This window comes from Solanum dulcamara, chromosome 11 (genome assembly GCF_947179165.1).
Source record: "Solanum dulcamara chromosome 11, daSolDulc1.2, whole genome shotgun sequence".
NCBI classification, from domain to species: Eukaryota; Viridiplantae; Streptophyta; class Magnoliopsida; order Solanales; family Solanaceae; genus Solanum; species Solanum dulcamara.
Genome location: NC_077247.1, coordinates 61,414,303 through 61,439,739, shown reverse-complemented (window position 1 = coordinate 61,439,739; position 25,437 = coordinate 61,414,303). Strand labels below are relative to the sequence as shown.

General features: G+C 35.7%; 1 long non-coding RNA gene and 1 pseudogene across 9 annotated transcripts; both read left to right on the top strand.

Moving 5' to 3' along the window:
* Nucleotides 1-300: 300 nt before the first annotated feature.
* On the top strand, nt 301-9,644 carry LOC129872845 (uncharacterized). 9 transcript variants are annotated; one of them, XR_008762580.1, is made up of 13 exons: nt 301-1,995; nt 2,127-2,783; nt 4,181-4,234; nt 4,341-4,929; nt 5,128-5,257; nt 5,780-5,947; nt 6,558-6,628; nt 6,789-6,887; nt 7,034-7,251; nt 7,386-7,646; nt 8,086-8,145; nt 8,408-8,581; nt 9,128-9,644. It is a non-coding gene; the product is annotated as an uncharacterized LOC129872845 (long non-coding RNA). The 9 variants fall into 9 exon arrangements; XR_008762584.1 differs by lacking the exon at nt 8,408-8,581; XR_008762577.1 differs by having other exon boundaries at nt 8,408-9,644.
* Nucleotides 9,645-11,160: 1,516 nt separating this feature from the next.
* Nucleotides 11,161-24,563, top strand: LOC129872786 (nuclear pore complex protein NUP98B-like; annotated as a pseudogene).
* Nucleotides 24,564-25,437: the final 874 nt, after the last annotated feature.

Genomic DNA, 25,437 nt, shown 5'->3' with positions numbered 1-25,437 from the left:
GTCTTTAATTAATTTACTTTTGATTTTTCTATTAGTAATTCTTTAATTTAGCTAGGTACATTTGTAAATATTATTCTATAATTAAGGTATAATTTTTAAATATAATATATTTTCTGTATTAAATAAAATGAAAAAATAAATTAAAAGACATAATTCTGAAAGGCAATTAGCTTAAACGGTAAGCTACAAGTCCGGCCCTATTTATATACCAACATTCCAATACAATGCCATTTATTGCCGCTCTTCTTCTTCGCTTTCTCTGTCTCAAAACATGTCGATATTTTCCTGCTCCAAGTAAGTAAATATTCATTAATATTGTCCTGTGTTTCTCAATGTAAGTATATGGTGGTCTGGAATCTTGCATATATCCATGATTCTTGACAATTGTAAATAACTGAATCTGGGCATGTTCCTCTCTTCTCCTTCTTCTTCTATGGAATCTTGCATGTTGGTTCTAGCATATCCATGATTCTTGACAACAAGAATTTTTTCGACAAACACACTGTTTAATTTCTCAACTTTCTTGCATTGTTGCATATTCTTGATTACTGAATCTGGGTATGTTTCTTTTTTTCTTGGTCCCGTGTTTATGCTTTCTTTGTGGGTCTTGCATATTGGTTGTAGTTAGTCGATATATTGTTTATGTGGCTTAATTTCTCCTCCTAATCTGTTTCTATATATTGCCAACACTTTTTACTTTCACTAATTTCCCATGTTTTAGTATCGCCAAGAAGTACCTTCTTGTGTGGTTTTCCTGTTTAAAGATATCTGACGTTCACCAGGTGTTTGAGAAAAGGTCTTAGATAGAAAAATCATAATCTATTAGATATATTGGTGGTCAAGTTCTCTATGTTTCTGACACGAAGCTTCTCCATTAAGTAGCAAGCAATTTACTTTTTAAGGTACACTAATTTAACTATGCATAAGTTTGAGAGTGATTATACTAGATGCACTTGGTGTTTTTATAATAAACTAATAATAGTATTAGTGTACTAATTCGACGGGGCTTCTCAAAGCTTGCAGTACCTGTACTTAACATGTGCAATGGGGATACTGTACTTAAAAAGGGAATAGATGAACCAGGGTAATACTTATAATTCTTTCTGTTTCTCCTTTTGGTCGATCATCCCTTCCTTCTAAGGACGTTAAAATAGGCGGAGCGGGAGAGTTAGTGAGAATTGAGGAGCATAAAATGATTTTTTTTAGATTAATCCCACTCCCCTTTTTTAATTCTTCTTTTCAATGTTGTAGTTACAGATTCCTCCTTTTGGTAGTTTATTCTTGAAATGTATTTAGCTTGAAACCAAAAGTTTTTATGATGAGTAAATTTTTGTTGGGGGAGTTTTCTGCAAAAGAGGTGTGATGCTGGTGGCGAATTGGCGATGCATGAGAGGAATGTAAGTTCCAAATTCTATTTTTATGAACTACATTGATTTCAAAGACAGCCCGGTGAACATTTCAAGTGCATGTGTTCTTTTATCTTTAACTTGCTTCCATTCAATTGTTATTAGAGTAAGTCCACAGAATATTATAGTCTCTTAAGTTCTGTATAGCAGTTCCCAGTTTTTCAGCTTTTTCTCTTTGGAAACAAGCCCTTTTCTTTTCCATTTTTCCCCCAGACTACTTGGTTGGATGAATAGGAAAGTTCTCGATCTATCTTTCAGGTTGAAGCCAAAGGAACTTTCTGTTAAACGGCTTTTGCTGCAGGATGTAGAACTCCCCAAAATTGGAAAAGCTTAAGAGGAATGGGGGCTGTTAGGCTTGTTTTCAATTTGAAGCTGAAGTGCCAGAAAGCAATACTACAAGAAAGGCTCTATGCCTATTCCTAACTTCACGATTACCTTGTCAATGCAGATGATGTCAAAAATTAACAACTAGTGCTTAGCTACATATTCCTCCCATCCTTTCCCTCCAAGATATTATCCCTTCTTCTCACAAACGGCAGTGACCGGTGAGGCTCTTCAATGAATTCTTTTTTTGGGCGACTTAAATAAGGTAGAGTTGCAGAATACTTTTCACCTTTATAGTTGAATTGGATATCATTGGATTAAATTAATTCAATTTCCTTTTGCTTCGTGGCTATCGTGAAAGTTAGTTTTGTATAATTGTATATATGTAAGTTGCAGTGTTGGGCCCATGCTAAGCACGGGCACATGCCATGTAATTTGGAAAGAAAATGGCGTTAATAGTGTGGCCAATGAACCTCTCATGTGGTCCAGGGATATCAATGTCTCAGACTCCTCCATTCTTGGATATCCAAGACTGCATTTGGTGTTCCAAACAATTCACACTTTGGCACCCCAAGATTTGATTCCTATTCCTTTGGCCAACCAGCAGTATCCAGGTCAGGGAGCAAAGGTTTACTTTAGTGTCCGTTTTCTCACGTTTTGGAGCAGATGATATAAGATTATATAATGTTCAGTGTGCATTACTATATGCTCTACATTGATCTGAAGTCTATGTTGCTTTTTGTTAAATATTAGTACCAAGTACTATTTGTTCTTATTTTATATTGTTGGATATCCTAAGTGTTTAATCTAAGATCAAATTTGCAAACCTGGAAACGAAAGTACAACACCTTTGCTCAAGAGCTCTGGTTTTGGAAAGTCTGCATTTGGTATTAATCGGAAAGGAAAGTAGAATAGCATCATACATTGCAACTCCAGAGTTAGGTAGCACCAGACCCGGTGGTGCAAACATTCAATCCATTTGTGGAATGCAGACTTATCAAGATAAAAGCCAGGAAGAGTTGAGGTTTGAGGACTACCAGTTAGGTGATGAGGGTATCCTTTACTGTTCTCATATATTAACAACATACTTTTTAATTTCCCCACTTCTGTGCATTCTTGATAACCGAATCTGGGCATGTTCCTCTCTTCTTTTTCTTTTTTGGTTCTATGTTTATGCTTCTTTGTGGGTCTCATGGGTTGGTTCTAGTTAGTTGATATATAGTTTATGTGGTTTTATTTATCCTTCTCCATATCCATGATATATACTTGAGAACAAACATGAAGATCTGTTTCAATAAATTGAGAACACCTTTTACTTTCAGCAATTTCCCATGTTTATTATCGCGAAGAGTTCTTGGTATTATACTCTCTCCTTTTCAATTTGTTTTTCTGGTTTTGACTTGCTGCGGAGTTTAGGAAAGTAAGGAATACTTTTGAAATTTTGTGGTCTTGGACGAAAGATATATAGCATATACTGAAATGTCTTTTAATCTTTTGGTCTTAATTGTGTCATGTGAAAGTTGGAATTATAGAGTTTCCAAAACAGGATAGAAACATTCTTGTTTAAACGAACTAAAAAGAAAAGTAGACAATCATAAATGAAGGTGGACAGATAGATAGTGTGCATTCATATTACTCTGGAATACTAGTATTCTTCTTATTAAACTGCCCTTTGAAAAAAACTATCCTTAGACTTCTAACAATAAAAGTTTTAAAGCTTGGTGCAATCTTTCGAAGTCCAAGTAACTTAATTAAAAATTTGACAACCTGTTGTCACGGTAGTTATTCATCTTATGTGGATTCAGATTCTGCTTCTTCAAATATGTTAGTGCTACCCTTATATGTACACATCTTCCTCTAATTAAGTTGATTAAACGAATTCTTTGGCTCTATCCAAGTAGACTCTGAAGAAAGACCACTTAAGCTATTGCACGGGAATGATCTACAGACACTCTTTGAATATGTTATTCCCATGATTTCTCTGCCAATTGGATTAAGTACAGCTTTCTTTCTTTCCTGTGGTCCAGGTGAGGATTGACATATATAGATGATGCACTTAATACTGTCAATTTAATGTAAGGAGAGATCAAATTTACTTTTCTAGAGCAGCTAGGCGGTTTTGGAATTGGTTGAAAAGCTAAATCTGCTCTTTGTGAAAGTAGCTGTGCACATTGAGCTGTGTATTCTTCTCCATAAATGTCAGTAATAACTGCAATATCTCAGTAATTACAAACATTGGTATTCTCAATTTTCCCACCGATCAATCTGCTCAAGTAATGCTACTGTTCTTCCCACCCATTAAAAAGGAAAGAAGGAAAATTTGAGAACTCGTTGAACCCTAAATCAGATTATCTTGGAATTCTTGGAACTCGTTGAACCCTAAATCAGATTATCTTGGAATTCTTATAAGTAGTGTACTCCTAGTTTGAACTTAACCCACTTTCCACCAGGTATCTATTGCTATATAGGCATTGGGACCTGCTATGTAAAGGTGGATGACAATGGTAAGTTTTAGTTTCTTTGACATTGATCTAATACATTTTGATGTGCAGAAAGTTCTGCTCAATTTATTATTTAATTCATCATCTGAAGTTGTACTTTCTTTTGAAGGATGTGGTGTTTCACGAGATGGACTGGTGGTGATTGGAGAAAAATATGGTGATCTTTTTGCAAAATGTTGGACTCGCACCAACTTTTCTATTGTATTGATGTTGCTGTACATTATTTCTTTTGCCTGACAACTATGATGTTCATAACTTGGACTGATTGTTGTAGTCTATAGGATTTCATTCATTACTCAAATGATAAGCTGTTTGACGGTTTGTGTTCATTAGTTGTTTTTTTTCCGCAGATGTTCTTTTGTGTATTGTTTTGTGGTTTTACTTGTATTGGGAAAACTTGTATGGCTGTACACGACACAAAATATTGATGCTTACATTTTGGTTTTGCTTTTATTGTAAGATGTTCATGTACATCTCTTTCCTGGTGCTTCATTTGCAATAAAATACTTTCTTTACCCGTACCGCCTCCCCAAAAGAAAAGGGGTAGCTTTGGGGGGGGGGGGAGAGAGATGAAATATATTTTGGTTCTTAGGTACTTTTAGCCCAGCTTATGGAGACATTGACGGAAGTTGCATTTCAGTTTCGCTGAAACAGGTCCAGTGTTTCACACGCCGCCTCCATGTTCTATTGTAATTCAGGTCAGTAGTACCTTCTAATCAATCTGCTCTGCTATAAGTAATATGCTCATGAAACCAAAATACAAATATAGATGAGCCCTTCTTATCTGTCTTCCAATAAAAAATATGTACTCGAGATTGAGCACATATAAAAACCATGTTGTACGTGTTATCATTTAACAAAACCTTTAAATGTAATTGTGTTCCTTATGTCTTCAGGAGTCAGAAAAAGGATACTGGCATGTACCAACTGCCTCACAACTTGAATCTGAAGAGGAAAGGACGTGGTTGTACATTAGGTGTGCTAATTCACCTATGGCAAATCAAAATTCTGCCAGTGTAAACATATGTAAGTGCCTTTTACCCAAAAAATGCTAAATGGATATAAGATAGTCTTTTGTGAAATCTGACAGAGTGACCAAGTGACCTAAATGCCAAATTTGGCTCAAATATCCTCCAAAAATTCCATGTACATGTTGAGAATATCATATTCTCAATCTTACTGATCCCCATTCCTTGTTCCTGTTTTCTAGCTAAAAGAGTGAGATATCAAAAAGGACACTGTATATAGCCTTAGGATTTGAATGAGTAATTTGAACTCAAAAAATTTCAGACTTGCTGTATTTTCAAACTTCCCCTCCCCAACTCTATGAAATCTCAATTACTTATAAACTGATGTGTCATATACATCTTTCTATTTGTTGTCGGTTCTTCTGTTTTGTTGTATATGCAATATTGTGTGAAAGAATAGTTGGAGACTCTCTAATAAACAACTTTTGAGATGGAATGTTAAAAATAAACTTCATTTTAAGGTATCAATGTATTGGTAAACTGTTGTCTAAAAATCAACAACTTATGGGAGCTGAATCAGGTTCCACCCACAGGTATTTCCAATCAGCTAATTAATGTGAAATCAAATCCATGACCAAATCAGCAATAAAACACCGACGTGCACTTCAGAAATCAAGCAGAAAACTTCCCAAAATTCAAGATGTGGCAAAATCTATTCTGAAACACATGAACGGCTGAAAAAACAAAGGTAATTCCAGTGAGCTTCGTGATTCCAGATTTCTAGCAAGTTCAGTTCCTTATCTTTTCTGAATTTCATGAATACCTGTTAATTTTCATATGCAACCAATTGTGCAGTGGCTATGTTCTTTGTTATTTTTTTTACAGACGGTGGCTATGTTGCTCAAACTTCCAAACAATGTTTTGCTCACTTTCTCTAAATTACTTCCATTTCTCATTCCTTTACTTGCAATCTGCTTGGTTGATTTACTTCACTAATATCATCTTTTTACAAGTTTTCAGTGGTAAATTGGTGGTGCTTTTGTATCTCATATTAATGACTACTTTTAGGATTTGATCCACAAGGTATTCTTGGATTAGAAAAAAGTCTGTAGTCACAAGATATTTCTCTTTTGGACACATGTGGCATTCTTAAATCTGATCCAGGTTTTGCAGCAATTGGTTAGATTGAGAAATAGAGTTCTGACGGCGAGCAATTAATGGAAGTGTTATAGCTGAGTATCATAGTTTCTGTAAACTATACACAGATTTGAATATTTTTTGTCATGTATTCTTCTATATATTCATATTATTATAGGAATGCCCCCGTGATTGTTCTTATCTATTTTTTTGCATTACAGGAGTTACATTCTTAGAAGTTGGTCTATCTAATATTCTACCACCCAAATAACTGATGTGCAACATCTTCGAGGTAGGTTCTCTTTTCATTAATATGGAGATCCAGATTAGCAATGATGTGGCCTACTAGAAGTTAAATTAATATGAGTGCTGTTCAGAGGTCCCTTGTTGGATGATCTCTGGTGAAAGACAGCCTTCTCGAATAAGGAGTCTATCTGAAAACTATTTTGCAGCAAGATTTAGCTTTCTGTGATAAGGAAACCAATATGGGAGAGGTGGTGGGGCGCATGTCTGGTGACGCTGTTCTTAAACAAGACGCAATGGGCGAGTAGGTAGTCATGCTGAAAAGCAACTCTACTAAGCCCTTCTTTGTGAAACCACTACATAGGAATTTGCTTTGTACATAAAAGATCCTTTGTGAGGATATGATTGCTCTTTCTATACTTGATATTATTTCCTTAACTGCGGCGGCAGGTAGGGAAATTTGTACAGCTGATATCAACGTTCTTTGCGGGCTTTGTCATTGCATTTACTAAAGGCTGGCTTCTCACACTTGTTATGTTATCCATCATTCCTCTACTTGTCATCTTTGCTGGAGTGATGTCCCTCATCCTATCTAGGATGGAGTCCCGTGGATAAGATGCTTATGCCAAAGCAGCAACGGTGGTTGAACAGACAATTGGCTCCTTTAAAATGGTATGTCATAAGTTTAAATTATTGTGATGCCCATGCTCTGATGAAATTTATATTGGGAGTAAAACAATCTTTGTTTCACTTTCTTTTCAGAAAATAACCACCAGTAGATGAGATGTATCTTGTTTCCTTCTCAGGCTGCATCTTTTACAGGGGAGAAGCAAGTTGTGGCCAGCTATAACGAGTCCCTAATTAAAGATTACCATTCAGGTTCAAATGAAGGGCTGGCAAGTGGATTAGGTCTTGGGTCACATTTTGCTATTATGTACTCCAGCTATGCGATGGCTATCTGGTACGGTGCAAGGTTCATCTTGGAAAAAAGATATATTGGTGGTCAAGTTCTCAATGTTTCCGACGCGAAGCTTCTCCATTAAGTAGCAAGGGATTTACTTTTTAAGGTACACTAATTTAACTAATAATAAATTTGAGAGTGATTATACTAGATGCACTTAGTGTTATATAATAAACTAATAATAGTACAAGTGTACTAATTCGACGGGGCTCCTCAAAGCTTGCAGTACTGTACTTAACATGTGCAATGAGGATACTGTACTTAAAAAGAGAATAGATAAACCGGAGTAATACTTATAATTCTTTCTATTTCTTCTTTTGATCGATTCGTCCCTTCCCTCTAAGGACGTTAAAATAGGCGGAGCTGGAGAGTTAGTGAGAATTGAGGAGCATAAAATGATTTTTTTTTATTAATCCCACTCCCCCTTTTTAATTCTTCTTTTCAATGTTGTAGTTTACAGATTCCTCCTTTTAGTAGCTTATTTCTTGAAATGTATTTAGCTTGAAACCATAACTCAAATTTTTATGATAAGTAAATTTATGTAGGGAGAGTTTTCTGCAAAAAGGTGTGATGCTGGTGGCGAATTGGCGATGCATGAGAGGAATGTAAGTTCCAAATTCTATTTGTATGAACTATATTGATTTGTAAGACAGCCCGGTGAACATTGCAAGTGCATGTGTTCTTTAATCTTTAACTTGCTTCCATTCAATTGTTATTAGAGTACGTCCACAGAATATTATAGTCTCGTAAGTTCCGTAAAGTAGTTGCCAGTTTTTCAGCTTTTTCTCTTTGGGAACTATTTCTTTTCCAATTTTTTCCCCAGACTACTTGGTTGGATGAATAGGAAATTCTCGATCCATCTTTCAGGTTGAAGCCACAGGAACTTTCTGTTTAGACGGCTTTTGCTGCAGGATGTAGAACTCCCGAAAATTGGAGAAGTGTAAGAGCAATGGGGGCAGTTAGGCTTGTTTTCAATGTGAAGCTGAAGTGCCAGAAAACAATACTACAAGAAAGGCTCTATGCCTATTCCTAACTTCTGATGTAAGTGCTTAAAAGTTGAAACTGAAGAAAGTTGAAGAGAAGTGGAACCCCTATTCTTCACGGCTCAGATCGTTTACTTATGTATTTGAACATTTGGAGAAGAGCGTGAAAGTGACATGCAAGAAGGAAGAAATAAGAATAAAACTGGAAATAAACCTGTTTTCTCTTTCAGTTTGATAGTGAGATTTCATTTAGTTTGTACCATAGTGCTATGTTTTTTTTTAAATGAGAATACATAAAGGTATGATTAGCACTCCCTAAATCAGCACCACTTTTTTAAGGGTCACCAATTGGTTTGATCTATGCTATCTTTGTTTATCTCGTTAAGTATATATTGACTTTAAGGAAGTTTTATGTTGTGCTTGATTGGTGGGACATCACAACTGATATCTTCTTCTCACTTGGGAAAAACTTGGTCCATATAGTTGTATGCAACCAATGTCCTAAATGAAACTTACAAGATGACTGATTTATTACTCCAAAATAGCGTTTTTAGTTTACTCTTCTAAAATCTTCGTTCTTTTAAAGTGCATCTCCGTTCTTCAGGTTGTGTGTACAGAAGGACCTGAGAAAATTAGAGAACTGGGTGTTTCGTTCGTTCGATCATGTGGAGGATGGCAATCTGCATCTAGCTCGAGAAGGGGGCCACTCCCATCATCGAATTGTCTATGCTGTCGATATGATAGGCAGAGAGATGGAACGGGCCCTATTAGAGGCAGTTGTTAAGGATTTGAACACCATTTTGCTATAGTTTTTTCACTCAAGAGATTTTGCATATTTTTTTTCTAAAATAAAATTGAGTTTTTATACATGTTCCAGGAATTTGCAAGGATGAGGTATATTGGAATGGTTTTCCCTTAATGCATTGATAGGCAACAACTCTTCAGTTGCATCTGCATTATGAAAGTCGGGTTCTTGATTAGCTTTGGTAGCTCTTCATTTGTATTTTTCCATTGCAAGATGAATTTATTGCAACTTGTGTGAGTATAGTGTTATAAATTATTGTTTTTTGACCAAAGGCAAATTAATGAATAGAAATTGCACGTGTTTGTTCACTTGATAATCTTGACTAGGGTAGAGAAATTTTTGTTCGTGATCCAATTAGAAGTTTTTTCTCGGGAATTACATATTGTGGCTATTATGCTTCTTATATCTTACTTGACGTTTTGTATAATGTATAATTTTAAGTTGAAATTCTGAAGAACTAAAACTTAAGATTGAGTTTCATCTTGAAAATTGATTTTTTCATTGCAGTTTCAATAATCTTATACTTTTACAAATAAATAAAGTCTCTGAAATAGTTGGATCCATATTTTTTGGATTAAATCTATATTTATTTAAGAAATCTATTTAATATGTATAAAATATTAATTTATAAACTTAGGAATGAAATTTAAAATCATAAATTTCATATTCTGAATCAAACTATGAAAATTGTACAAGTTCATGATGATAAGGAATTTCACATTATCAATGCAAGAAACTCTTTTTATTTTTAATAAATAAGTACTAGAATAAAAATTTACAACAAAAAATATGTTTTGTATGAATTAATTTTTCTTTTTCCCGCGTGTATTAACTAGAAAACTATAAACGAGTCCGCTTATCATATACGCTAACGGCGCATTTTAGAGCACTCCGCGTTATTAAGTAATTTTTTTCCGCGTGTTCGAAAACTATAAAAGCGACAACACCTGTGCATTTTAGAAATCACCACCATCATATACGCTACCGGCATCTCAAGAGTATGCCACTGGATTGTTCCGGTGACGATGTCCGATCAAAGAGACACCATCTGCTCAGGTAATGCTACTGCTCTTCCCATTATCTTGCTATTCTTCCATCCATTTTAAAAAAGAAAGAGGGAAAATTCGAGAACTCATTATCTTGGAACCCTAAATCAGATTATCTTGGAACCCTAAATCAGATTATCTTGGAATTCTTGCATGCATATTTTAAGGAAATTGTAGTTTTCAAGAATATATTGGCATTGCACATATTAAGGAAATTCAAGAAATTCTTTAAAGAAAATTATGTTGTTATTCTTGCAGTGTGTGTGAAGGGTGTTCGAGAATTTGTTTTTATTTTTTTAGGCTCACTCTCTCAGGGGTCATCTTGTATGATTCCACAAGGGTTGTTTAGGGGTTGGTTTTCAACAGCCATCGAGGTACAACCCTAAATCTATTGCTATTCTTCCATCCATAAAAAAAAGAAAGAAGGAAAGTTCGATAACTTGATATTATATTGTCACATTTTCTTGGAACTCTTTAAGAAAAAATACCCTTTCAAAGTTTCAATACTCTCTGTGATTTTACTACGTATTGAATGGAAAGATGTGGAGTTGTTCTTGATTTGTCACTAAATGAACACACTCAATTTGACAGACTTTCGTAAACGCCCTCACTGGCCATTTTCATTTACATGGTGTAGACTTTTTGACTTTGTTTGTTTCTTAAAATTGGAAGATAATACCATGTAAGAGAATGGAGAATTATATGGTTTTTCTTTTCTGATTTTGTTAATGTTTTGAGGATCAGTAGAGGTGGGCTGCTGAGAACATCATAGCTAAGTGACTAACGATGGCAAGTCGTGCTTTCACACAGTTTCAATCGTTTAGACTAATTGCACCTGCGAATTTTTGTGTTGCTTGCAAAAAAGGCAGCGACCGGTGAGGCTCTTCAATGAATTCTTATGTTCCCTTGTTTGCTGCTTCTGATGATGAGGGCATATGCTTTATTCCCTTCTGATGACGTGAGCATATGGTTTAAAGAGGCGATGATGATTTTTGCCAATTTTATTCCCTTCTGAGCTGATTATTTGGGCATTTGAGGTTATCCGACCTGTATCTTGGCGGGTCATGCCACCAGATTTTCTGGTGATTTTTGCAGCCATGGCGTTGTTGGACTCTCTTTTTGCCTGAGCTTCACACAGATCTGAGCCTAGCTTTCTCTGTCAGTTTAGGGAAACTAACCGGTTGGGAAAATGAATAAAGAAAAATCTCAAAAGGGAAAGAAGAAGGCTACAGATAGTTGATGATTTTTCATTGAATGGGTGATTGCTTCTCTCTGTATTCAGCCAATGATTTCTGCATTACTGTAAGAATCCCAACTATCCTTCTATCAATTTTATTGCAGGGAGTATATTATTAACAGCTTGCTTGGTTTGTTGTTATATATCGTCAAAGGGTTTCTATACCCTTCCACCCTTTTTTTTCTTTATTTTAATGCTTCCGCCAGAGCATTGAATGTTGCCCGTGGATCTGGTGGAAGCGATGAGGGTGATTATAATCAGACTGCTTGAAAGAGGTGATGATGATTTATGTCAATTTTTATTCCCTTCTGAGCTGATTAGTCGGGCATTTGACGTTATCCAACCCGTATCTTGGCGGGGCATGCCACCAGATTTTCTGGTGGTTTTTGCAGCCATGGCGTGGTTAGACTCGCTTTTTGCCTGAGCTTAAGCACAGATCTGAGCCTCAATTTACTGGACTCCATTACTGTAAGAAACCCTATAACCCTTTTGTCAATTTTAACGGACGGAGTATTCTAACATCTTCAGGGTACTATATTAACAAAAGTTCTGGGAAATGAATAAAGCAAAAGCGCATAAGCGAAAGAATGAGGCTACAGGGATCTGAGGGTTTTGTTCCAATGGTGGTTGCCTCTCACTGAATCAACCAATGATTTCTCCATTATTGTCTCCTTTTTTGTACCTGATTTGATGCACTTGAGCCGAGGGTCTTTCGAAAATAACCTCTCTGCCTCCACGAGGTGTAGTGGTAAGGTCTGCGCATATTCTTCTATATATTCGTATTATTATAAGAATGCCCCCGGGATTGTTCTTATCTATTTTTTTGCATTACAGGAGTTACATTCTTAGAAGTTGGTCTATCTAATATTCTACCACCCAAACAACTGATGTGCAACATCTTCGAGGTAGGTTCTCTTTTCATTAATATGGAGATCCAGATTAGCAATGATGTGGCCTACTAGAATGAGCAAAAGTTGTATGGGGACAATCCCTGTTGCATCAATATGATTTTCTTTGCATTCGCTCTGATAACTTTTATCTAGGACTACCTGTATTCCCTTCTTTCTTTAGCTACGGTGAGCAAAGATTTGAAATACAAAGTTCCATTCTCTGTTTTTTTGGTACGTTGGACTCATATTACAGGTTGCTACCAATGAAACATTTCATGTCTTCTTCTAATGTGCTATGGTGGTGATATCTCCAGAGGTGTGACATATACCTTACTCAGATCTAACTCCATTGGGTTGTTATACAATACCAAACACATTTAGAAGAAATGGAAGAAGTAGAAGCTAAAATGATTGATATTTCAAATCTTACAAATTATATCATACACATTAGAGTTATGCCCTTGATGAGTTGCAAACACCCAATAAAAGCTATTCTGATACTGTCTTCCTTATATTGGCATTTTGTGGTATAGCTAAATATCCAATGGCTAATTTATGTCTTTTTTCTCGTTTTGCTTGCAATTGGACTCGCTAATGTAAATAGACCCGGTGGTGGAGAAATTCAATCCATTTATGGAATGCAGACTTATCAAGATAAAAGCCAGGAGGAGTTGAGGTTTGAGGACTACCATAAAGGTATCCTTAACATGTTTTCTTATCTGTAGATAACAAAGAAATCTACCTTGTATTTCATTAACACTTTTTATACTTCATGGGTGAATTTGCAGGTCAGAATTGTGGTTCTTCATTTAGTGTTTCCGGCACACAGGGATTTGGTGTCATCGACAACACGAGGCCTTTCAAATCACCAGTATTTAACCAATCAACTGTTGATCAACCTTTTTATTTCCATTTTCCGAGTACATTTGCAGTGGAAAGAACAGGGCATGACACTATCAAATGAAAATTCTACAGCAACTGCATCTACCCCATTTCCGAAGTCACAGCAGTCCATTTCCCATATATTTCTCCCCAATACATCATTGTTAAACTCCTGTGGCACTGGAAGTAGAGTGTAATCCAATGCCTCAGATGTTTCTTTTTCTCTGTGGATCCATTCAGGTCCGTTTGCACCTTTAAAACCAGCTTCCAATTCTTCCACTACCTCCACCTTTCCTCCATTAAGGAATCCATGGTCTTTATCATCATCTGCCTCTCTATCTCCATGTTCAGTCTCACCTTCCACATATCCTTTGTTAGCCAAAACCATCCGCCCATGTTTTTGATCAAAAGAACTCTTTTTCTCCCATTCCTGTTTTAACTACAGGAGGCGCTCCACAATCCACTTCATGCTTGAATTGCCTAAAGCAGTCTCAGCCTACTCCACCAGGACTTTGTAATGTTTCAAGCACTCCACTTGCTGCGAGTCAAAATACTGTAAGTGTTTGTGAACGTATATGCAATTAGATCTCTTTTATATATCTCTCCCATTTGCTTTCTGTCATAAATAATATAAAAGGCACCTTGTGGTCTATAAAATCGGTGAAGCACTTCTATTTTGATGTTGTACATCTAAGTTGTTGCTACTCTTGCAGCCTCTGTTCTTTGGTCCTCTGCTTCCATAAATGATTCCTAAAGTTGGAGCAACACTTCCAACAACCAACGCTTCTCACCCATCAACTGGTACTTAGTGCAGTATGTCTTACTCTTTTTGAAGTTGATAGTATGTTGGATTGTAATCCATGTAACTAATCCTCCTGACACCTGTTTTTTTAAGAAGGTGCTAGTTGCTCAAAGATTGGACAATGAGTTTGTCAGCCAAGTATCAATGACCAACAGTGAGTATCAAACTTAACCATCTATTGTTTTACTTTACTGTGTCTGTTATTAAATGACTAATTTTGACTTCTAGACTTTCCTGACATTCTCTTTATTTCCGCTGCCTCAGTTATTACTTCACAGTCCCGTTTTAACCTGATTGTTTTTTTTTTTTTTTTAAGTAAAAGAGTAGCAGGGTCAAGGACCATCTATAAGATAAATAAAAGAGTCTGTACATGGTCAGGTCCAAAAGTGCCCCAGCCCAAATGAAATCAAGAAAAAGTAACAAACAAAACTACAAGAGGAAATGAAAGGAAAGTAAGCATACAAAGGGTCTTCTCAAATCCTCATCTTCTAAGTCTTCCCATTCAGCTTCGATATCATCAGCTACAATCTAAGTTTCTCCAATCTCGATCTAAGCTATCAATTTCGGAGTTCATATCTCCAATTGCATCAGCTGAGCTCAAAGAGGAAAGAAAAATGAGCAGAGAGGGTCTTCTCGAGTCCTCATCTTCTGAATCTGCCTGTTTAGCTTTGACTAAGCTTCTCCAATCTCGATCTAAGCTTCTTTATTATCAATCTCGGAGATTAGAGCTTCCATTTCATCAGTTGAGCATAAATCGCAGAAACTCTCTCTCTCTCTCTCTAAAGCATAATCTTTCCATTTTTCCATAGATCAATGGGCTGAACCTCAAATGGGGTTAATACCACCATCAAATCTACAGATAAATGAAATTCATTGCTATTTTAGAGATGAATTAACTCTGTCCATCTTGATGCAGGTGATACTGAGATTCCAGAGCTGGGTTATGACAGGAAAGAGGCTAGATGTACCCATGAATTGGTTTGTTATCGAAGGAACACCCAGAAAATCTCACAGGTGCGGATACACAAATCTTATGAAATGTCTTCAGTCTTGAGTAGCAATCTAGGAGGTAAAACTGTTTTAACTTCAGTGTAGAGCATTAAATAGACCTGCACAAATATGTGAATCTGCTAGCTGTTAGATTTTGATATTACTTCAGAAAATTTTCTTATGTTAGGAGTTCCCACTTTATCTAGTTGAAGGATCCTTCTGCCTGTGTTAGGAATATCTTGATAATGATTAAATTGAAAATCACCTGCAAAACAGGAAACAAGATTAGCCAAAAAAATCAGCTAGAGTATTTCCTTCCCTAAAGGAATGTTGTACTCTTGCTGATATTATAGATCTTATGTTGTTAATACAGTTCACCTCCACTGAGATGCGCCAAGGGATTTCCCAATTTCCCTCTAACCTGATCGTTTTATTCTTCCCTCTAAAGCTGTACTCTGATCTAATCTGGTTTCAGATATGAAGCAATGTAAAATAAACCAAATTTGATACCTGAATATTCGGTTTGATACCCTGCTACTAATTCTTCTTCTGCTTTTGGTACATCAAAAGGTAATCTTTCACACTCGGCGAGAGAAGAAATTAGAAAAACGATAAATCCGACGGGAGAATAAATATAGAATAAGTGGAAAACAAAACTACAATTTACTTTAATTTACTTAGATTTATTGAATCGATAATGGATTCAATCAAGTTAAGTGAGATAAAATCATTTTTTTGAAACTTTAATGTGGGTGAAATAAATAGGTTAAAACTGGCTAAACATCACTATTTATTACTCATATAGGATTTCAAAGTATTAAAAAGGACCCCCTAACAGTTATAAGGCCCTTGCGTCACAGCTATTCCCGGAGAACAAATTACTCTCTCCCATTGATTATGGGAGAACAATGCAAAACCACGTTTCTAGCTTCTTTTTGTTGCAAAACCAAACAGACCAATGCTAACAAGGACATGTCGTACATATTTGTTTTACTGATTGAAGTGCTGTATTTCTCATTACAACATGTTTGCTGCTTCTAAGACTGACAACTCTTCATGTTTGAACTTTGACTCCTGGTTTTTGCTTACCCAATCGTTTCTGCTTACCTTTAAATGGAATTTTGCAACCTTTTTTTCCACATTTACCTCAATTTTCATAAATCTAGATATTTGCTACATCAATCTTCTTGGAGCCTTGCTATCTTTCGGACATGGTGACATCCAGCTGTATGTTGATTTTTGAGTGGGATCAGGGTAGAGGGATGGGTCATATTCTTAGGAGTTTCAAACTTGTAGGTCAATCTGGGCCTTCTATTCTGATTTTGTTAATGCTTTGAGGATCAGTAAAGGTGGGCTGCTGAGAACATCATAGTTAAGTGACTAACGATGGCAAGTCATGCTTTCATGCTGTTTTAATCGTTTAGACTAATTGCACCTGCAAATTTGTGTGTTGCTTGCAAAAAAGGCAGTGATCGGTGAGGCTCTTCAATGAATTCTTATGTTCCTTTGTTTGCTACTTCTGATGACGTGGGCATATGCTTTAAAGAGGCGATGATGATTTTTGCCAATTTTATTCCCTTCTGAGCTGATTATTCAGGCATTTGAGGTTATCCGACATAACTATGTGGCACTCAGTTATCGGCATAAGAAAAAATAAGCTCGACATAACTAATGCACTATTTGTTGGCTGTATTTAATTGTTCATTATTAATATCCTCATGACTTATGCAGGTATTATTTTATGCGGGATAAGTTATGGAATAAAAACACTTTTGTCAACAATGCATGGATTTGAGTATCTATAGGCAAAAATACCCTTTAATGTAGATAGTCCCTGCATAGCATTACTCATTTATTATTCACCGCCTAATATTCCGCACATCATTTTTTACAACATAACAGCTTTTACATTATTATAACGTCATAACTAATACTTTAACAAATAATGTCTTACTCTCTTGTATTGCAATTTTGTGTTATCACTGAAGAAAAGAAGAGTGATGTAGGGTGCTTTATCTTTTGCTTCATCACTTTGTGACCGTCTGGTGGAGTATAATCTTGTGTAGAAACCTAGGTCTATGTCAAAATAAATGTGTGTTCCTTTTTACATAGTCAAGGTTTGTGATGTTTTTTTAATTCTAGCATTTATCTTTGTTGAACATTACAGTCATTGTCATGTTCTACACCATGCTGCAGATGAGCAAATTCGTTTGGAAGAATTGCGTGATAAGGTAATGATTGTCTAATAATTCATTGAAGTGTCATTTCAACTTGGAATCTGTAACTTATTGAATTATCATCAGGTCGTATCAGAAAAATGAGGACAACAACCTATCCTGATTCTGAGTAAGAATTGGTACGATTGTTTTGATAATAGGTAACATTGATTTTAAGTCTTGTGGAGATATCTTTGTAATGCCCTATAAGTTCCTAGGCTTCCAATTTCAGTAACTACAGACTTAATGACGTAATAAGATGCTAGAAGGATACAATACTTACATAAGTAAAGTAACCAAATATTATTTCCGAAGATAATTGGGTTGTATACCCTTAAAGCCCAAACTGTGATTAAATGAGATCATGAAAAGAGGGTTTGGCAAGGGTGTTTTAAGTCTTTCAATTCCAGTAAATGGAGAAGAGGGCCCGAGAGACTAGGACACATCCTTCTGTTGCAATTTCCTAAGACGCCTCATAGCCTTCTACTCATAAGTATGGCGCGCTTCACACCCATGAATAAGACTCTATTTGACGTGGCATGTTGGACACCCTAGGACACTTGAACTTTGTGCTCTGATACCAAGTTTGTCACGATCCGACCTAGGTCCTAGTTGTAACACGGCGATCGAAACCCCGAAGGGCTTCAACCAAGCCTCTTGTACATATCATATAAGCATACATAAGGTAAATTAAAATTGAAAACATCATAAGAAAGTCTAAACCATGAATATCAAACGAAGAATGTCACATGACAACATAGACTCGAAACATTTGTCCAACTAGATGCCTCTACTCATGAACATTGGCGGGGGCTAAGACATGTCCCTAGCTCACCCTCAATATGAAACATAACAAAAGGTCTTTGAAAACAATAACCAACTCGCTGACTAGTCCTCGATAAATGAGGACTCACTACAAACACCGTCGGATAGGAAAGTTTAATTAGCCACGCGGACGAATATGACCTTCAACCTCAACCTCTACTTTATGAGATAATGTAGGCAAAAAAGTATGCATTAGTACATTGGAATGTACTAAGTATGAGGGTATGACATGCAACGTAAATCATGAAATGCAATGGTCAGGTAAAACACATGATAAGATGAGATAAGTAAAGTCATGAGAAAATCATAATGACCAAAGCATTTGAAAAACATTATTGACATCATGAAAATACATATGATATCGTACATATGTGGGATAGGAACCATAACCGACAATAATACCATGCGATCTATAACATGGAATCCCGTTGCCTCCCCATACAACGAAGAAAAAAGGAAATCTACTTGCCAAGGTAAACTCTACCTCGCTAAGCGGGTCATACATACGCTATATGTGGATCCAATAGCTAGGCCAAAAGGGGAAATCCTACGGTGGCACTTAGTTGTCACGATCCGACCTAGGGCCTAGTTGTAACACGGCGATCGAAACCCCGAAGGGCTCCAACCAAGCCTTTTGTACACATCATAAGCATACATAAGATAAAGTAAAAGAGAGTCTAAACCATGAATAGAAATTGAAGAATGTCACATGACAACATAGACTCGAAATATTTATCCAACTAGATGCCTCTACTCATGAGCATGAGCGGGGGATAAGACATGTCCCTAGCTCATCCTTAATATGAAATATAACAAAAGTCTTTGAAAACAATAGCCAACTCGATGACTAGTCCCCGATAAATGAGGACTCATCACAAACACCGCTGGATAGAAAAGCTTAATTAGAGATTTAGGTTAATTTATAGAGCTAAATTAAGTCTTAAGAACGTCTAGGTTCATTAACTATCAATTAGGGAAAAGTCTAAAGTGCCCTTACTTAATTAGAAATTTAGGTTAATTTATAGAGCTAAATTAGGTCCTAAGAACGTCTAGGTTCATTAACTATCAATTAGGGAAAAAGTCTAAAGTGCCCTTACTTAAAACTGAATTCGGACGAAAACCATCGCCCTGGTCTGTGATGTGGAGGTGTTCCCTAATAGGCCAATTTTGAGCGAATGAGATTTTGACCAGATTTTGACTCGGGAAAAATTGCACTGAACGGGAGCAAGTCCGCGTCGTTTTGCGCAGTTTCTTTGAAAAATCTATCTTTCGATATATGGGTCCTAAAAATCCACCGAGGGCATTTTCCCACAGGTTTTGTCCCCCTGATCGATATTTCGAATTCGGATTTGCCAAAAAGATTAAGGATAATGTATTACGTGAGCGGCCTATTCCCAAGGCATTTTTAAGAAACTTGTGAGCATTTTGAGGAATGTTACAAGGTTAATAAAAATACCAAAGAAATGGGGGGAAGATACTTCTTTTCTGTGTTGGACGAAGCCATCAAATATTTTGGCGAATTTCAGACCTTAATAGAATTTCTAATTAGTCGAGTATATCTTTTGGGATGTAGATTATTAAAATAACCATAAGTCATTGGTATTAAGAACGTTATTGAGTTTTTGAGAATGGAAACTAGAGTTAGATTAGAAACATAATCATAAAAGTGAATGAAGTTCTCAATTAAGCTTTGAAGTAGTTTCAGAACTTGCTATTGTTAGTTGAGTATGTCTTGATGATCTTAGCTCTATATTCGTAGCCTGTGAGCTGTTGAATACTCTCGAAACTTGAAGAAAGGGAATTGAATTTAAAGCTTTCAGGTGAGTTAAGACTTGTTCATACTAAAGGTCTTCCCTTACGAAGTCATGCTCATAAAGTGTTTGATTAAATGTTTCTTAAGGTTAATGTGAGTTTAATTGGAACGAGTAAGGTCATATTTCCTTATTATTAGTCTATTTGGTGCACTATGTACTCCCTGTTCTAGACTCATAAATCTATGACCTGGGATGGTCGGTTATTATTAGTCTATTTGGTGCACTATGGACTCCATGTTATAGGTCACATGGTTTATGTCGGTTAACGATCGCTCTCACAAAGGTACAAGGTCCCTCTCCCCATGTTTAAGATATTTACTATGATGTCTACTATAACGGTTCATCTCACAAAAAGGTAAAACGTCTCTCCCAAAATGATTAAGGTATTTTCTTACTATAGCGATATCTCTCACAAAGTAAAGTATGTGCTCTCACAAGGTTAAAGGTTTCTCCCAAAGGATTTATTAAGTGTTTGTGAACGTATATGCAATTAGATCTCTTTTATATCTCTCCCATTTGCTTTCTGTCATAAATAATATATAAAAGGCACCTTGTGGTCTATAAAATCGGTGAAGCACTTCTATTTTGATGTTGTACATCTAAGTTGTTGCTACTCTTGCAGCCTCTGTTCTTTGGTCCTCTGCTTCCATAAATGATTCCTAAAGTTGGAGCAACACTTTTCTCAACCAACGCTTCTCACCCATCAACTGGTACTTTGTGCAGTATGTCTTACTCTTTTTGAAGTTGATAGTATGTTGGATTGTAATCCATGTAACTAATCCTCCTGACACCTGTTTTTTTAAGAAGGTGCTAGTTGCTCAAAAATTGGACAATGAGTTTGTCAGCCAAGTATCAATGACCAACAGTGAGTATCAAACTTAACCATCTATTGTTTTACTTTACTGCGTCTGTTATTAAATGACTAATTTTGACTTCTAGACTTTCCTGACATTCTCTTTATTTCCGCTGCCTCAGTTATTACTTCACAGTCCCGTTTTAACCTGATCGTTTTTTTTGTTTTTATTTTTTAAGTAAAAGAGTAGCAGGGTCAAGGCCCATCTATAAGATAAAGAAAAGAGTTTGTACATGGTCAGGTCCAAAAGTGCCCCAGCCCAAATGAAATCAAGAAAAAGTAACAAACAAAACTACAAGAGGAAATGAAAGGAAAGTGAGCAGACAAGGGGTCTTCTCAAATCCTCATCTTCTAAGTCTTCCCATTCAGCTTCGATATCATCAGCTACAATCTAAGTTTCTCCAATCTCGATCTAAGCTATCAATTTCGGAGTTCATATCTCCAATTGCATCAGCTGAGCTCAAAGAGGAAAGAAAAATGAGCAGAGAGGGTCTTCTCGAGTCCTCATCTTCTGAATCTGCCCGTTTAGCTTTGACTAAGCTTCTCCAATCTCGATCTAAACTTCTTTATTATCAATCTCGGAGATTAGAGCTTCCATTTCATCAGTTGAGTATAAATCGCAGAAACTCTCTCTCTCTCTCTCTAAAGCATAATCTTTCCATTTTTCCATAGATCAATGGGCTGAACCTCAAATGGGGTTAATACCACCATCAAATCTACAGATAAATGAAATTCATTGCTATTTTAGAGATGAATTAACTCTGTCCATCTTGATGCAGGTGATACTGAGATTCCAGAGCTGGGTTATGACAGGAAAGAGGCTAGATGTACCCATGACTTGGTTTGTTATCGAAGGAACACCCAGAAAATCTCACAGGTGCGGATACACAAATCTTATGAAATGTCTTCAGTCTTGAGTAGCAATCTAGGTGGTAAAACTGTTTTAACTTCAGTGTAGAGCATTAAATAGACCTGCACAAATATGTGAATCTGTTAGCTGTTAGATTTTGATATTACATCGGAAAATTTTCTTATGTTAGGAGTTCCCACTTTATCTAGTTGAAGGATCCTTCTGCCTGTGTTAGGAATATCTTGATAATGATTAAATTGAAAATCACCTGCAAAACAGGAAACAAGATTAGCCAAAAAAATCAGCTAGAGTATTTCCTTCCCTAAAGGAATGTTGTACTCTTGCTGATATTATAGATCTTATGTTGTTAATACAGTTCACCTCCACTGAGATGCGCCAAGGGATTTCCCAATTTCCCTCTAACCTGATCGTTTTATTCTTCTTCTGTCTCTTCTTTTTCTTGCCTCCATTATCCTTTTATTTGTGCTTTCTCATGCAGTAGCAATACCTAACATGTTTTCAGGTGTTACTTTCCGAGAATCATGGAAGTGAATCCGTCACCAATTATGCCTCCTGCTGAAACACAACCTTCAGTCCAAATCTAGGTTGAGCACCCGAATTTGGCAATATCCATCCAGTATGGAATTTCTAGTTTACTTGTAAGTTTCACATTTCTGAACCACTAATTATAATTAATGTTGCTGCTGGATGTGTTCACTGGTCCCAAACCAAACATCATACTCACTAGCAGTTACATGATGTTACTGGGATGTCTCATTACTATTGCTATAAATGTTATGCACCTTGAATGACAGATTTGTTTATTACCTTTATTATGTTGATTGTTGATGCTTTCCTGTCAAGGTAGGTGTAATTGCGTCTATTTGCTGGCCTTTCGCTTTATATTTGTTTGCTTTTTACTGCATCAAGTAGGTTTATATCAATTAATTCCAGTATTTCTCCAATAAGATATAAATATCAATATAGTTGTCCAAGTTCCAAACAAACTCTTCAAAGTATCAGGCATGATTATGTTTTTCTAGCTTCACTATGATTTTTAAACTCTTTTTGGTTATGTTTAAGGTGAATATAAAAGTTGTAGGCTATTATGAAAGATTCTTCTGTTGTAAGTTGCAGGTTTCTAACAACCTTGCTCCGGTCAGATGAAGATCTGCGTTGCTGATTCGACATTCATCTCTAAGTCAGCATAGGTTGCCACCTCAGAAATACAAACCTACAAGTGATAAACCAAAGATGAGAAGTATAATTTTATGTGAGACATGTTTAGTAGTTCGTGGACATGCTTTGTTTGATGGACCGAAAGTTCAATTCAAATATGATAAACACGGATCATATGCAAAGATTGCAAATTGGGGTATCCTTTTGGTGGAAAAATACAGGACAAAGTCCATATTTTCCTCTAATTCCAGTAAAACACTGAAAAATTTAATAGGACTATAATATTTTTTTATGTAGGTACCCTTTTTCATGGATAAAGAAAACACTTCTGGTGTACTAAGGACCGAAGTCATCATCATACCAAGGGAAAATCCAAGGGACTGGGTTCGTCCTACCTCAGATTTTCCACTGGGGGTTGATTCATCTATAAACAGTAAGCTTTCTTTTTTATTGAGTATTCCTTTCGTTGATTGTTAAGCTGGATTCTAATAGATGCATAAGTCAATTATCATACTTGCATGTAATGTTTTAGTGGATTACTTAATATCTAATATGTACCACTTTATGCCTGATCCATCAAGATCCCATTTCCTTAAGCTCAAAGCCTCAAATATCTTATAGTTCAAACTAAAACCAATTAACTTCACGGATTGGTGATTCTTTACAAGCTTTGGACACTAGAAAAATTATCATCTGTTATCTATTTGAGTATATCCAAGGATATAAAAGTTGACTTGCTATTTTACAAGTTCCAAGATTAATTATGAACCAAACTAACCAAGTTTGCTATTTAATTGCGTAACAATTCGCTTTTCTGTTTAAAATGTAGGGATGCATGACAGAGACAAAGCTGGTGCTAAGCCCAAGTTAGAGCCTGAAGAGATGCATCATGTTAATTTTGGCGATGATTAACATGATGGCGATGATAAGGATGTGGATGGCATAATGCCGAAGCTCCAACGTGCTGATTACTACATAGTTCCTCCTATGGAGGAGTTGATATCAAAGGAGAAGGAAGAAGCTGGTTTTTGTTGCCACGTGAAGGACTTTGTGGTAGGAAGACATGGGTATGGAAGCATCAAGTTCTATGTCCGGAAGCTTGATCTTGATTCTGCTATCAATTTCAACTGTCGTGAGGTGATCACTCTTCTTAATATCTAATTAATCTATATGGATGAGAGCAAGAAACCTCCAGTTGGACAAGGCTTAAACAAGCCAGCTGAGATAACTCTTCTTAATGACAGATGCATCAACAAATCGACTGGGAAGGAGTACAGAGATGGACCAATGGTCAATAAGTATAGAGGCTTATTAAGAAAACAGTAGAGCAAGATGCAAAAATTGTTTTTTATGATCCAGTGGAAGTGGAAATTTAGGGTGTCACACTTCTAATTGTGAGTTCAAATTTTCATTTCTAAAAGCTCATTTGAGGCAAGTTGATTCTGTCACACGAGTAGTATTCTCAGGATTTTCTAGCTTATGTGGAATGTGTAGTAGTAAGTCTTCCACCTTCTCCTCGTCCATGAACATTAGGGTGGGGACCATTAAACTTTCAAATAATTTTATAAAGATGCGCTCAGTCCAATAAATTAGTAATTAGTATTTGTAATATATATTATCTTTCTTTTATATGATACAGATAATCTTTTCATTTTGTTTTGTAAAATTTAAAATTTTGGGCCCTTTTTTTAATATAAAATATAGATTTATAGGATGTTGTGTGGTTCTGAATAAATATCTCAAATGATGTAATAAGTTTTATTGTTGGAAAATAATTATTTTTAATATGAACAAAATAGTGAAATAAAGAATAAAAAACTCAAATAATGTTAACCTATTTTAAAAATTATTAATAAAAAGGACATTTTTTTTATAGCTATTGTATTAGTTGAAGGGTCTTTTTTAGCTAAAACTCTAATGACAAAAATATTTTGAACAAAAAATATAGTAAAGGGAAAATGCATAAGTATTTTTGAACTATGATTGATTTTTTTTTTTGTATTTTCGCGTACTTTTTCTGCTGATGTACCGCCTTCAACCAAGTAAGTTGGATGCGTTTGTATACACGTGTTTGTCACATCAGTAAATTTTATTTTATTTTTTAACAATTAATTTTTTAAAACCATCTTATTTTCTTTATCTTGAAATTAATACACGTAAAAAAAATTTAAAAAAATTTCCTTGTATTTAAACTTCTTTTTAATTGTTTTTTTATCTTCATTCATTGTTTTTTTTCTTTTATTTTTCTATTGATTTTATTTACGTCTTTTATTTTCTTGAATAATATCGATCCTTTTTCTTCTACATATATTTCTATATTGACTAATGTTAAATTATTTAATCTTTAATTTATTCACTTTTGATATTTCTGATAGTGATTCTTCAATTTAGCTACATATATTTATAAATGTTATACTATAATTAAGGTATATTTTTTAAATAATGATATAATTTAAAAAGGGTATTAAGCTAAATAAACTTTGCCCAGAGATTAAACTCTATTTATATAGCACCATTCCAATACA